At 42.7% G+C, this 16207-nt stretch overlaps 1 protein-coding gene across 2 annotated transcripts in view; it reads left to right on the top strand.

Moving 5' to 3' along the window:
* Window positions 1–15870, top strand: part of LOC126236479 (NADH dehydrogenase (ubiquinone) complex I, assembly factor 6) — an 81551-nt gene extending 65681 nt beyond the window's left edge. The window contains exons 6-7 of one of the 2 annotated variants that reach the window (XR_007544921.1): window positions 14021–14151; window positions 14290–15870. The gene's annotated coding sequence lies outside the window, so the exon portion shown is untranslated. The remainder of the gene's footprint in view (window positions 1–14020; window positions 14152–14289) is intronic. The other variant, XM_049945819.1, reaches the window with a different exon arrangement.
* The last annotated feature ends 337 nt before the right edge of the window (window positions 15871–16207 follow it).

Raw genomic sequence — 16207 nt, 5'->3', positions numbered from 1 at the left:
CCTGGCTGAGTTATGGTAACTCTTAAACATTACATCTGATTTTTGCATTGCCTTTCAGGAAAACTGGTTTCCCGCAATGCAGACTCCTGCCCTTCATGGCCATCAGGGGTACTACAAAAACTGTACTGACTATGACTGACTGTTAGGTGGAGTTTCTATCTATGTCCTTACCTCTGTCTGTAGCAAACCTGTGCCCCTGCAAACACCTTTCAAAGCTGTGGCTGTCAGGGTGAGGATAATGCAGGAAATTACCATCTGTAATATCTACCATCCTCCTGATGGTGAAGTGCCACCCAATGTTTTGGCTGTACTAATTTTTTAACTCCCTCCTTGTTTTCTACTTCTAGTTGATTTTAATACCCATAACCCTTAGTGAGGTGGAAATAAGGGTACTGGCTGTTATAATGGTATCAGAAACCTACTAACTCAATTTGACATTTTTGTAAGCGATGACATCTCGGTCGGCGAATGATTTAAGTCCAAGTAGAGAGGCATTCTCACATCGGACGATGGCAAGCATAAACCATTCCCTTCCAGTACTTCCTGTGGCAACATCAAGACTGAAATTAACTCGACATCCACAGAAAAAAAATCAAGCCATTCAATATGACACTTTGTGCAGTTCCATTTGTGCCAAGTTTATTGTCCAGGCTTATTATGTGTTTGTAGACTGACATGCGATGACAAAGTCTGCAAAATAGCTATTGGTTGCTGCACTCACCTCCTCATTTGAATAAAATCTTTGTCCCGCCAGTCATTTCTTCAAATTGGGGAACAAATAGCAGTCCGAGGGAGCCACTTCTGGAGAATAGGGGGGGATGTGAAACGAGTTGGAATCCTATTTTCATTAATTTTGCGACCACAACTGCTGAGGTGTGTGCTGGTGCACCACCACACATTTCAGTGTGGTATATGGCACAAACTTGGCCATTGATCTCTCGGTTTGCAGTCCTCTCTCCTGTCTACACACTGTAGAGCCCATGATGATTTATGCTGTAGTGACCACTTTTCACTCTTCCTGTTCCTCCCCCAGCATCCCTCATGTCGGCGCTTGCTCAGATGGGCACTTCCCAAGGCTGACTGGGACGCTTTCACCTCCACTACTACCGTTGAATCTCCGTTGCCTGGCAACATTGATGAGGTCATCCAGACGATCACTACTACCATTGTTGTCGCAGCTGAATCAGCAATCCCTTGTTCCTCAGATTGCCACCGGTGAAAGTCAGTGCCTTGGTGGTCACCGGAAATCGCTGCAGCCATTAGAGACCATAGGCGGGCCCTCCAACATCATAAGCGCCACCAAACCCTAGAGAAGCTCGTAGCTTTCAAACAGCTCCATTCCCAGGTCTGCCTAGTCATCAAATGAAGGAAACAGGAGTGTTGGGAACTCTGCATCCCCACCATTGGAACACAAACCTCCCATTCCCAGGTTTGGACCAAGCTCTGACCCGAATTTCTACACATGGAGCTGTATCTGCTGATCCAGACGTAACCACAGAACATCTTGCCGAGCATTATGCTTGCACTTCTGCATCTGAGAATTACCGCCTCACCTTTTATTTCCTCAAGCAGCAGGTGGAACACCACCACCTATCTTTTGCTCCACATGCTCTGAGCCATATACGAGGGGCGTTTGATAAGTCCGTGCAAAAATAACAACTACTTACGTGTTTGGGGTAAAGCTTTTTTATTTTTGGACATAGTCTCCTTTTAGACTTATACACTTCGTCCGACACTGTTCTAATTTGTTGATCCCTTCAGAATAATAGCAATTTTATAAGTCTGCAAAATAGCTATTGGTTGCTGCAATCACCTCCTTGTTTGAATAAAATCTTTGTCCCGCCAGCCATTTCTTCAAATTGGGGAACAAGTAGTAGTCCGAGGGAGCCACTTCTGGAGAATAGGGGGGATGTGAAGAAATGAGTTGGAATCCTATTTTCATTAATTTTGTGACCACAACTGCTGAGGTGTGTGCCGGTGCATTGTCGTGATGGAAAAAGACTTTTTTTGCAGTCCAGTCACTGGTGTTTTTCTTGCAGCCCAGTTTTCATATGGGCCAATAACAATGAATAATATTCACCTGTAATAGTTTTACCCTTTTCCAGATGAGGACTACCCTTTTCAAATCCCAAGAGACAGTCGCCATAACCTTTCTGGCCGAAGGACTGGTCTTCGCCTTTTTTGGTGCAGATTCTCCCTTGGTAACCCATTGTTTAGATTGTTGTTCTGTCTCAGGAGTATAGTAATGTATCCATGTTTTATCCACAGTGATGGAACAACCCTTAAAGTCCTGTGGATTTTTCCTGAACAGCTGCAAACCATCCTTGCAACACTTCACACAATTCCATTTTTGGTCAAGTGTGAGCAATCATGGAACTCATCTTGTGGATAGCTTTCTCATGTCCAAACCTTTATGCAAAATACTATGTACCTGTTCATTCGAGATGTCCACAGCACTAGCAATCACACGCACCTTAACTCTTCTGTCATCCATCACCATATCATGGATTTTATCAATGATTTATGGAGTCGTAACCTCCACAGGGCATCCAGAACGTTCAGCATCACTTGTGCCCACATGGCCACTCTGAAAATTTTTAAACCACTTATAAACTGTTCTAATCGAAGGTGCAGAGTCACCGTAATGTTTATCAAGCTTCTCTTTAGTCTCCTGAAGTGTTTTGCCTTTCATAAAGTAATGTTTAATCACCACACAAAATTCTTCTTCATCCATTTTTTGACAGTCACTTGACTTCCTTGATTCACATGAATGCCAAACACAAAGAAATTGACAAATATAGCTGAAACTTGGTGTGCGTTCTTTGCAAAGATGCTATTAACTAAACATGGCCTCGATATGCGCCAGTGGTGCCATCTCTCGGACTTTGCACGGACTTTTCAAACGCCCCTCGTAATGCTCCCTTTAGTAAGTGGGAATTTCTCAGTGCCCTTGCCGACTGTCCTGATACGTCCCCTGGCCCATACCACATCCATTCCCATGTGCTGAAACATTTGTCAGCAGATTACCAGCACCATCTCCTTGCCGTCTTCAACTTCAACTGGAGAGATGGTGGGAAGTATCATTGTTCCAGTGCTAAAGCCTGATAAGAACCTGCTAGATGTGGATAGCTTTCGCCCTATCAGCCTCACCAGCAATCTGTGCAAGCTGCTTGAACGTATGGTGAGCTGGCGGTTGCGTTGGCTCCTTGAGTCTCAGGGCCTTCTGGCTCTGTCCTAGGGCAGTTTTCGCCAAGGGTGCTACACCATCGACAATTTGGTCTGGAGTCTGCCATTCGATCAGCCTTTTCCTGGTGACAACACCTTATTGCTGTCTTTTTTTTGACCTGACAAAGGCCTACAATACTACTTGGTGACACAATATCCTTGTTACTCTACATGACTAGGGCCTCTGTGGCCCACACCCAGTTTTTATATGGAATTTCTTGTCGCTCCACACTTTCAGAGTTCACATTGGTGCTCCCCTCAGTGCACCCCCATGTACAAGAGAATGGGGTCCCACAGGGCTCTGTCCTGAGTGTCCCACTCTTTTTAATTGCCATCAAAGGTCTTGCCACTAGCAGTAGGGTCCCCATTATCCTCCCTCCTATATGCTGACAATTTTTGTATTTCCTTCTGCTCCTATTCTATTGATGTGGCCGAATGCCGGCTGCAGGGAGCTGTGCGGAAGGCACAGTCATTGACCCTCACTCACGAATTTCAGTTTTCGGCCATCAAGACTTGTCTCATGCACTTCTATCGTCTTCGTACTGTCCACACTCATCCAGAACTTTACCTTGATGACCAACTACTTGATGTAGTGGAGACTTGCCGCTTTTTGGGACTGGTCTTTGATGCCCACTTAACTTGGCTTCATCAGATTAAGGATAAGTGCTGGCGGCATCTCAGTATTGTTCAATGCCTGAGCCACACCGACTACGGTACTGATAATCCTACACTGCTGCAGATCCTGTACAGTCCTGTATTGACTAAGGAAGCCTGCAGTCCTGTATTGACTATGGAAGCCTGGTGTATTGTTCAGCATTGCCCTCCGCGGTGCATCTGCTGGGCCCTATTCACCACTGTGGAGCCTTCTGAACAATCCCAGTAAACAGCATCCTCGTGGAAACTGGCATTCCTCCATAGTGGTCCAGGAGGCAACTACTGCTTGGTAATTATACTGCCTACATTCATAGTTCACCTCGCCATCCAAATTACTGTCTCATTTTCCCTAACACGGCAATCCACATCCCGCAATGGCGGCCCAGAACTGGGAATCCTCTTGCTGTCCATGTCTAGTCACTTTTTACTGAACTCGGCACTTTCCCTCTCCCACCTTTCCTGCGGGTCCACTTATGTACACATCCATGGTCTGTGCCTCGGCCACAGCTACGTCTGGACCTATCACAAGGCCCAAAAGGCTCATTTCCACCTGAAGACCTCTGCCGGGACTTTTTCTCTTCTCAGTGAGTTCCAGGGCTCAGAGAGAGTCTACACCAATGGCTCAGTGGTCGACAGTCTTGTTGGCTTCGCGCATATGGTCATGTTGGACATACTGAACAGCACTCTTTGCCTGATGGCTGCAGTGTTTTCACTGCAGAGTTGGTCACCACCTATCGCGCTGTTGCACATATCTGCTCATCATCTATCGCGCTGTTGCGCATATCTGCTCTTCCACCAGGGAGTCCTTCATCATCTGTACTGACTCCTTAAGCAGCCTACAAGCTCTCAACCAGTGCTTTCCTCAACATCCTTTGGTAATGACTACCTAGGAGTCTGTTTACGCCCTCAGCAACAGTGGACATTCAGTGACCTTCATTTGGATCTCAAGCCATGTCGGGATACCAGGCAATGAACTTGCTGACATCCTGGCCAAACAGGCTACTGGTAAGCCAACTCCGTAGATCGGCCTGCCGGAGACTGATCTCCAATCGGTCCTCCGCTGTAAAGTTTTCGCGATCTGGGATACTGTATCCTGCACCCTCAGTACACTAAATAAAATCTGTGTTATCAAGGAGACAATGAATGTGTGGCAGTCATCCATGCGAGCCACTTGCAGGAACCCTATTGTCCTTTCCTGGCTCTACATCAGCCATACTTGGCTAACACATGGTCACCTCCTCCGTCGCAAGGACCCACCTCAGTGTCGCTGTGGCTCCCATATGACTGTCATCCACATCTTGTTGGACTGCCCAATTTTAGCCACTCTGCAGCGGACTTTTAACCTTCCCAGCACCCTACCGATGGTGTTGGGTGACAATGCCCCACCATTTAATTTAGTTTTACGTTTTACTTCTGAGGGTTTTTTTTATCATACAGTCTAAGGGTGGGTGCCTGGCCTTCTCTCTCAGGCCTCCACCCTCCCTCCATTTTACCTCTTTGTCACTCTTTCTTTGCAATTTGTTTGGTTTGGTGTTTGTCCTTTCCCTGTGTGTGTTCATCTCGCCTTGTCTTTTAGGCTGGAGATTTATTATAGTGTGTTGTAGAGTGGCTGGCTCATCCATTTTTATTCTTGTTATCAGCCAGCCCAGGTCATCTGCTATATGCTTTTAATACCATTATCTACTTTCCTTTTAGTGTATGTTTTTCCCTTTTTGTTTGCTTCTTTCATTTTCTCTTTCATTGTGGTTCCCCATTAGTTTTACACCCTTTTAATCTCCCCAACTCCTTTTGGGAATTGTTTTACCTGGAGACTTCTTTGCATGAGGAAAAAGGGACTGATGGCCCTGTAGTTTGGTCCGTTTATACCCCAAACCAACCAACCAACATTCCCAGCACCCACTGTTTCTTTTTTTTTTTTTTTTTTTTCTTCAGATCAACACGTTCTCTGGCAGATTTCCAGTTGTACCTGTGATTACCTGTAAAGCAGTACCTCTCAGGAACTGGTTCCTGGTCTGTGTTATCTGCCAGAGTGCAAGTCTTGAGGAGCACATCCTGTATCACACTCGTTGCCCTTCTACAACCACCATTGTCTTTCCTTAAAGTAGCTCCTGCATTAGTTGGTATTCTTGAGAGGATTTTATGAAGTCTAGCACAAGTAGCTATATCTTCTGCTTCCTCACAGAATACCTTCTAGGATGATAGATACACTCACTTGATTGTAAGTTTGTATTTGACAAGGGCCTCTTGATATTTTGCCCATTATCCTTTCTTTCTTGCAAGGATGAACAGTCTTCTTAGTTGTTTCCTTTGCACTTCCAGATTGTTGTTCTACAAAGTTATATTGCTGTATATGCACTTCTTGGTGATTGGGCAGTTCTGCTAAATATGATGCAATGTCAGATGTTACTGCATCTGCCATTTCTTCAAAATACTAGGTTCATTGCCAAAGTTCTGGCTTCAAATAAGTAGGAATTTAGGTGTTTCCTAATGAGTCTCAATCTGTTTTCCTAGGATTCTTGTAGGGCATTGTCTGTTTAACTCCCATTTCAACCTCAAACTTAAAATATATGTGGTCAGATTAAAATGGTTCCATCACTATATACCATTGTTTGATGTACCTACCCATTAAAGGTAACCCAGAAGTTATGTCAGTTACTTCTTCCCTCCTCCTATTCCTGATGGTAGGTTCACTACACCATTTCAAGATTTTTCAAATTATTCTCTGTTACAAATTCCGATAGGTGCTCAGCTTTGCTCTTAGTTTCACTGTTTCCCCACACCACATTGTGAACATTAGCCTCACATCCACTCAGCAGTTGTTAATTCTGTTGTGAGTTACTATCAATCTGTCTCTTTACCTCGTGGGAAGGAGGCGGCCTATATAATTTCCCCTGTGCTTCCTTCGCCACATTAGTCCTTCCTGATGGTCACTAGGTCCTTTGAACAGAAGTCCACCATCGACATGAATCAAATTCTGTTCTTAACATAACTGCATTTTCTGCATTTCTTTAGATTTCTAGCATAGATCAATTTACCTTCAGTTTCTCTGAGACTTGAAAGGCCCCGTTTCTATAGATAGGGTTCCTTAGTCAGGGTCACATTCACCTCCTCTCTTCCCAGAAGATGAATTAGGGTAGCTGTTGCCTCTTTACTTTGTTGCAGGTTTATCTGCAACAATTGCAGCCTCCAGCTTGCCACCATGATCACTTCTGATGTCTTTGATTATTCTGACAGCAACTTGCGAAAACCCTAAGTATAATTTTAGGTCCTGCTCTCGTACTGCCACGAGGGATTTTTTGCCAACTCATCCGCAAAGGTTTGGCTTTCCGGTACAACCTTTAGGTTTATTACTCTCCAATCCTCTGTTGCAATCTTCTGGATCTGCACCCTTCTGTGCTTGAACATTTTCTTTTAGGGAGTATGCTTAAGAAGTATGGGTACCCAAATACATACCACTGTAGTCTTAAAGAGCTCAACTGCTTGTTTTGGCCAGCAGCTTCCGCTCCTCCCACAGAGATACCTTGAACACCTTCTCCTTAAGAAAATCCACTGTTCCCATCCCCCCAATAGATAAGGAGAAGAGCATCCTTGTCCAGATAGACCCTCCTGAATTTGGGTCCTGTACTTGTGACCCCCTCCCCGCCACCTCCCCAGTCTTCTCAAAGATAGCCATATGAAAAAGTACCATCTGCTGTGAAGTGATGTTGATCAATGGATGTCCCTGTTGGATAACCACCATCCTGAAAACCAAGACTGCAAGTCTATAAATGTTGTAGGAAAATTCTTGTAGAATGTAAATACTTTAGGATTAAAGGATACCACTCACTGAAAAGCAAAAGCATTGAGTTGTCGAGAGACACACGCAGTAGGAAGAAAACTAACACTAATACACTGACTCGTAGACATGCATTCAAAGGTCTCTTCCCCTATGTGGTGCCTGCTAGACTAACATATACCTGTGGCAGACAAAGGTGCAAGACCTGCCCACTCCAACTACGCAGCACCTCTTAGTTCAGTCCTGTCACAGGCTTATCCTACCCCATCAGAGGCTGGGCCACATGTGAAAGCAGCCGTGTCATATATCCTATCTACTGCAAACACTGCAGAGCCTTTTATGTTGGTATGACTACTAACCAGTTTTTCAGTTGGATGAATGGCCACCACCAAACTGTTATCAAGAACAAAGTTGACCACCCAGTAGCACAACATGCTCAATTTCAATGGCTGCGTCAACTCCTGAGCCATCTGGATCCTTTCCTCCACCACCAACGTCTCTGAACTATGCAGATGAGAGTTATCCTCACAACACATCCTCCACTCCCGTAAACATTCTGGCTTCAATCTCAGGTAACCCACTGTCCCAGCACCTTTCACCCATCAGTTTCTTCTTCTCCATTCTGTCACCCCTCCCAGTTCATGTCCCCATTCACCTTAAGTGCACGCTTTCCACCGGCCGCTCCAGTTGTGCCAGCCCATATACCTGTGACCAGTGCCTCCCATATTCCAATCAGGCAAACCGGCCACCTTCCTCTGAGCCACTAGCCACCCAACCCCAGTCCCTCTTCCTGCCTCTTCCCTCCCTCCCCCTTTACCCACTACACCTGACACTACCCCCACCACAACCATCTCACCAGCCAAAAAATAGAATTTGTACTGTTAGTCTAGCCCATACCACACAGGGGCATAGGTGTGTGTGTGTGTGTGTGTGTGTGTGTGTGTGTGTGTGTGTGTGTGTGTTATTTTACTTTACTCTGAAAGCTAGCAAGTTTTGTTTCTTTGGTGTGTGCTTATTGGCAACTCAACACGTCTGCTTTTCAGGGAGTGGTCTCCTTTAAGGGAGCACTATAGGTCTGTTTCCCTGTTTCCTGCTTTGGCTTTTTCGGTGTCAGTGGGAGTACCTGACTCCTCCTTTGTTCTCTTGTCCCTGTGTTAGAGGTAGAAGGGGTCTAATCAACCCCTTCACTCTGAGGCAGTCTTTTTTGGAAGTCTTAGGTGCAAGACCTTTTAGTTCCCTCCATTTATATTTTTTACCTTCCTGTTCTTTTTTGAGAAGCTTCCTCTTCTGAGCCCCAGACAAGGATTAGATCATGGCCTAGTCCAATGTCTCATTTGCCCCAATGTAATTAACATTTTCTATTTTCTTGCTGAACATACAAAATCTGTATTGGGGTCCCTTGTAGGGAAAGGCAATCACCACATCTGATACTTAGACTGTACAGGTCACCAGAAGTTGTTAAAGACATCCACCCACATTACTGCAAGCGTGAGAAGTTTAAGGCTTGGGCAGTTTTCAGTTATGCGAGCGTGTACTAGCATCAGTGCTTAAGCATTATATCAGATTTGTGCGTCCTTGTTCAAGCAAAGACCAGAGTCCTCTGTTTGTTTCCATACCAGTAACATGTCGAGTGATTTGGAAACATATCAATCATAATCAGCTTGATGATTTTATTCAGTCATATGAAAGCCAAACTTTTCTATGGCGAATACAATCTAAGGATTATCATAATAAAAGTAAGCATGATGCAGTGTATGATATGTCACTTTGACCCTAATGCAAGCAAGAATATGAAGAGAAGTTCTTTCAGGACCCGTTTTAGGAGAGAAAAGAAGAAAGTGAATAATCATTGTAAGTCAGATAGTGCCATTGATAAAGGGTACAAATTCATGCTCTGGCATTATCCGTTGTCTAGTTTTTGCCACAAACAAGACACTCAAAGAAGCTCTGGATTCAAGATCTACATCTATATCTATATCAGTACTCCACACTCCACCTTACAGCACATGGCCGAGGGTACCCCGTACCACTACTGGTCATTTCCTTTCCTGTTCCATTGGCAAAAATAGTGAGGGAAAAATGACTGTTTATTTGCCTCCATATGTACCTAATTTCTCATATCTTCATTTTCGTGGCCGTTATGCGAAATTTATGTTAGTGGCAGTAAGATCATTCTGCAGTCAACTTCAGAATGCCAGTTCTCAAAATTTTCTCAATAGTGTTCCTCGAAAAGAATGTCACCTTCCCTCCATGGATGTCCATTTGAGTTCCTGAAGCATCTCCGTAATACTTACATGTTATTCAAATATACCAGTAACAAATCTAGCAGCCTGCATCTGAATTGCTTCAATGCCTTTCTTTAACTCGACTTGATACGTATCCCAAACACTCGAGGTGTACTCAAGAATACGTCGCACTAGCATCCTATGTGCAGTCTCCTTTAGAGATGAACTACACTTCCCAGAATTCTCCCCATAAACCAAAGGATTGACAATCAACAAATGCTCGTTCAATTTCATACTGATTTGTGATGTTATGCCCAGATATTTAAACAATGTGATTGTGTCAAGCAGACACTATTACTGCTGTATCTGAACATTACGGGTTTGTTTTTCCTACTCTTATGCATTAACTTACATTTTTCTACATTTAGAGCTAGCTGCCATTCATCACACCAACTACGAAGTTTGTGTAAGTCATCTTGTATCATCCTACAGTCACTAGACGGTGACACCATAATCCACATCACAGCATCATCAGCAAATAACTGCAGATTGCTGGCCACCATGTCTGTCAAATCATTTATGTCTGTAGAGAATAGCAGTGGTCATATCACACTTCTCTGGGGCAGTCCTGATGATTCTCTTGTCTCTGATGAACTTTTGGCATTGAGGACAACATACTGTGTTCTATAACTTAAGAAGTCTGTACATATCTCGAACCTATTCCATAGACTTGTACCTTCTTTAACAGCCTGCAATGAAGCACCATGTCAAACTCTTTCCAGAAATCTAAAAATATGGAATCTGCCTGTTGCCCTTCATCCATAGTTCGCAATATGTTGTGTGAGAAAAGGGCAGGCTGAGTTTTGCATGAGTGATGTTTTCTAAAATCATGCTGATTCGTTGATATAAGATTCTGTCTTAAGAAAATTTATTATAATTGAACTGAGAATATGTTGAAGGTTTTTGCAGCAAACCGATGTTAGGGATATTGGTGTGTAATTTTCAGGTACATGCTTTTGCTCTTCTTGTACACAGGTGTCCCTGGAGTTTTCTCCAGTTGATAGGGACTTTGTGCTGGGTGATAAAAGAAAACTAAGTAAGGGGCCAATGATGTAGAGTGCTCTGGCCCTGGTGTCTTATTTGTTCTTAACTCCTTCAGTTGTAACTGTGCGCCATTGATGCTTATTAATATGTTGTCCATATGGAAGTCTGTTTGATGGTGAAATGAAGATATGTTTGTATGATTCTGCTGCATCAGTGACTTCTTGAATGTGAAAGTTAAAACTTTGGCTTTCATTTCACTATCCAACTGCCACACCAGAGTGGTCAGCAAGTGACAGGTTGGAATCCTTACACCCACTTAGCGATTGGGCATAGGACTAGAATTTTCTTGGGTTCTCTGCCAGATCTTATACTAAGATAATGATGTTGGTAGTAGTTGTATGCTTTGTGCATAGATATTTTCACAGAAGCATGAATCTCTACCAGCCTTTGCTTTGTCATTTGCATTTTCTCTTTTGAACAAAGAGTGCAACAGCCTCTGCTTCATCAGCAATGTCTGAATCTTATTATTAAACCATGGTGGGTCTTTTCCATTTGTAATCCACTTACAAGGCACACAGTTCTCTAGACCACGATATGTGATCTCCTTAATCTTTGCCCATAATGTCTCTATGTCCATCTTACTGTTCACTGTCTAAGTGAGATGCTAACAACTGCTTATCTGCTGTTTCTAGCACAAATATTCCGCTAGCGTTCTTGACTGATTTATTAACTTTCGTAACCATAGTTGCTGTAATGACACCATGGTCACTACTACCCATTTTTATACTGACGTTGTTGGTAAGATCTGGCCGTTTGTAGCTACAAGGTCTAAAATATTTTCATTATATAAGGGCTGCTGACCTAGCTTCTCAAGTTTTCAGAAAGTGTTCACAAGTACTTTGCATGACTATCTGTCTGCACCCACTGTAATGAATCCATAAATATACCAGACTGTACTCAGTAGGTTAAAGTCGCCAGCAATGCATGATCTGGGTATTTACTCACTACTGACCATGGACATTCTTTGAATGACTCTAGAGCTGTTACAACAGAATCGGGTGGCCAGTAAAAACATGCATAAGTTTCCTTGATTTCATCTAGACTTCTTATAAGTGACCCAGTATCACTGTCACACTCAACTTTGACATCAAGAGAGACAGTATTTTTGTCAACTCCAATGAACATTCCCACTCCTGTGGCCTCTAATTGTTCTTTCTGATTTACTTTCCAGGACTCACTAAATATCTTGGAGCTTTCCACTTGTGTTTCAGCTCCTCGTCCCGAAAATAATTCAAGCGCAATAACTTTTGTGGAGGGCAATAAATTTCGGAAACTTTATTATAAGTGCTTCGATGTTTACTGATAAACTTTTGACAGTTGAAGCATATTTAATCTGGACATAGTCAGACTTCCCATGCTGCGTAGCAACTGGCAGTTGTTCATTGGAGTCCCTCAACTACCACTTCACATAAAAGACCCTCGTGTGCATTCCACAAGTATTCTGCAACGCGAGTAGCTGCTTCCTTTGTGTAGTGCACCCCTGATCTATCAAGAGGAGTCCTACAAATCCCCAACTGATAACACAGGTCTAGAAAGCTGCACCAAAGTCCATCACAGAGCTGATGATTCCTGTGATTGAGACCTTCCAGTTGGCTCCAAATCAAAGATCCCCTATCAACTCTGGGAACAATGCAAACTGTGAGCTCTGCTTGCACCACATATGTGAGGCCAGTAGTCTTCACCACTTTTGCCAGCTGCCTATATGAATTGAGGATGGCCTCTGAACCCGTTGGACAGGCGTCATTCGTGCCAAACTGAACCACAACCTGCAGATGACTGCACCTGTATGCTCGAAAGTCGCAGGAGAGGCAGCCTCCACAACTTGGATGAGGCCCCCTTGCAGACATACCAAGTGCACATTGACTTTCTTTCTATCCCTGAATGCTATATGCCTTTGGGGCTCCATAACACACTTAACATTCGAGCTCCGTATTATTAGTAAAGCCTTCCCCCCCTTGTGCCTGCTCAGACACTGCTGAAGGAGCAGTCATCTGTCCACACACAGGATGAATGGATGAGGCCAGACACTCAGTCTCCACATTGACCCTCCGCCTTGAGCGACATAAATGCGCTTCCACCCACCATTCATTCTGCTGTGGGGGCAGTTCCACAGCATCAGGTACACTAGGAGGTAACTTAGTAGCAGAGCCCGTGAGCAAAATGAGCAACAAATTTGGTGTCCCATGCGACATACCAGATTCTCTGCCACTGCTACACTCTTGAGGCAGCAGCCTGAAGGTGACTGACGGTAGCCAAAATGTATTCAGCTGTTCGCATACTGCAGCCAGCTCCTCCTGCATTAGCACACGGTATGCACACTTCCTACCAGTTCGAGCAAGACTGAAAAAGTAAACTAAGACAAACTGGAAAAGAAAACTATAAAAGCAGACAAACCCTAGAGATGCAACTTGCTACCCTCCTGATGTGTCACCAAGGGACACTGGTGCCTCAGTGAGGTATGTAGGTGGCTGTTCATTAGAAATAAAAACTGTGCTACAGATTGCCCGAATTTACACTTACAAAATGTGAGATTACATCTTTTAAACAGAAAAACACACATGAAATTTAATAAATATAGTGTGAGAAAAACACAGGAAAAGATAAACGCTTAACTTCCCACTCTGTAAGTATGTATCAGCCAAGAGCTGGGCCCGTCTGACTCGCTTACTAAATGAACGTAGCTAAAGCGTCAGAGTTACCAATGAAGAGGTGCTAATAAGAGTACAGGAAATCAGATCTCTGTGGAGGCACATCCAGACAAGAAGAGACAAACTTGGACATATTGATGGAAGCAAGACAGGCAGAGATGATATATTTTCAAATAAATTTTCTCTCAAGAAACACAAATTTAAAAATTATTTTCCTTTATTGAAACAAAACTTCAGTCCACGATGTTTCTTAATAAATAAAGTTTTGTTGCCTGGCAACATGTCCTTCATTAACCCTTTACTGGGAGCATGGGTTCATTTCTTTTCATGTGCATGATTCAAGTTGTTGCATCCTGACATGCACCGCCTGCCATTGTTTACATTTTCAGTGCCTTCCCACTCTTTCCTGCAGTAAGCCATCAGTGTGTTTTCATTGCCCTGCAACTTACCATCTAGTTGTTGTGAGCCTTGCAAGACATTTCTGGCCCATGCGCCTCAAAGTGCATCATTTGGTATAGAGGTAAGTTGCTTTTTGAATTGTAATCGTCCATGAGTAATGGTATAAATGATAGAATTTTTAATGAAGTATGATGAAATAAGTGTGGATTCTTCATTACCACTTTTGCCAGTGTACCATTTCCAGTCATTATATTTTCAGGTGGCTGCATCGCACATGACTGAAGAAATATGGGAGGAATTTCATTGGCGGGAGAGGGACGAAGCAGATGAAGATTTAGTAGGTACGGATATAGATGAGGATCACGAGGAGAAGAGTGAGCATACTTCGGACACTGAACAAGAACAAAGTGAATCCGATGTTGATTGTCAGGAGGGTTGATTTTTTGTATGCAAAGACAGGTCTATAAAATGGAAAAAGCAAAACCTGGCCAGAGCCTCAGAACTTGGAAACATATCATAACCCATTACCTGGAAGAAAGGCAGTACTTCAAAAGTGTAGTGTCTGTCATCAATTCATTTTCTATTTTATTTGATGAACGTATAGTGACCTCAGTTGTAAATTGCACAATGATGTACATAAAGTCGGTAAAAAATAAACATTTCAGAGAGTGGGATGCCAAACATATGACGAGAGAAGACTTACTAGTATTTTTGGGGCTACTCTATTTGGCTGGGCTTCACAAAGCCACTCATGTGAATTATGAGGATTTATGGGAAGACATAAAAATCTTTTGTCTCACAATTTCATGCAAATGATTTTTGTTTTTACTTAGAGTCATAAGATTTGATGACATTCACACCTTTAAAACTAGAAGAAAACATTATAAATTAGCACCTGTGAGGGACTTTCCCACTGCGATAAATAATAATTGTAAAAATGCGTTCAGCCCAAGTGAATATTGTACAATTGAAGAACAGCTTCTACTTTCAGGGGATAATATCCATTTAGACATTATTTATTGCAAAAACCCAAAAGGTGTGGAATAAAGGTTTTTGTACTAATAGACGCTAGAATGAATCATTTCGTCAACTTTGAAATATATGCAAACACACAACTGAAGGAACTGTTTCGTCAAGACAGTGCTGTATTATCAGTTGTGAACAGGTCGACTGAACATGGTGCAGGTACCAGCAGGAATATAACTTGTGACAATATTAGTTACCAACTAGCTCAGCTTCTCCTTACAAGAACGTTAACAGTTGTGGGTACCGTATGAAAAAATAAGCATGAAATTCCATGAGAATTTCAGCCTAGTAAGTATAAAACAAAGTATAGCTGTGTTTCTGGATTCACTAAAGATGAGACTTTAGTATCGTACATTACTGCCAAAAATAAGACGGTAATAGTATTATTAACAATGTATCATGATGATGTTAAAGTGAAGTCTAAAATAAACACCTTATATAATGGTACCAAAGGTGGGGTCGACACATGTGATCAGTTATGGCCAATTTTTAATGTTGGTAGACAAACAAGAAGGTGGCCACCAGCTATATTTTTCCATTTTCTAAATGTAATGCATATAAATGCACATTTGTTGTATAACATTGACCCAAAAACGTATCACTTGCTATGATGAAAATTGCTAAGGGACTTGGGAGGAACATTGGTTGAAAAGCACATCAGAATGTGACAGTGTATAGATAAATTACATTTGGGAGAGGATATAAAACTGTCAGTAGTGGTCCCTGATGATCCTGGACCTTCTCGTGGGAAGTGCAAAATGTGCCTCCGAAAAGATGGCAAAAAAAAAAAAAAAAACTTCACAGAAATGCTCAAGATGCAAACCCTTTGTTTGCAAAACTCTTGCAAACATAATATGTGTGATGATTTAGAATGAACTGTATTAGGAGTATTAGTGCAAACTCCCCATGCTACATTTTTGTTACTGTTATTTTCAAGTTCATTCAATAAAATTGTTCAAGTTTGTTGTTTTTAAATGAGTTATTTGTTTCCCCTATCCTGGAAGAATATTTCAAAGACCATACAGCGAAGATTATCGTTACTGAAAGGATCTAATGTATGTATTGTATATGGGGACTTAAATGACCCCAGGCACCTGTAAGTGGAACTCTACCCCACATGCCTACCTGTGTGTTAACAAAGTACACTGGTG

Source organism: Schistocerca nitens, chromosome 2 (genome assembly GCF_023898315.1).
Source record: "Schistocerca nitens isolate TAMUIC-IGC-003100 chromosome 2, iqSchNite1.1, whole genome shotgun sequence".
Taxonomy (NCBI): domain Eukaryota; kingdom Metazoa; phylum Arthropoda; class Insecta; order Orthoptera; family Acrididae; genus Schistocerca; species Schistocerca nitens.
The sequence above is the reverse complement of the archived record's forward strand: the minus strand, read 5'-3'. Positions and strand labels throughout refer to the sequence as shown.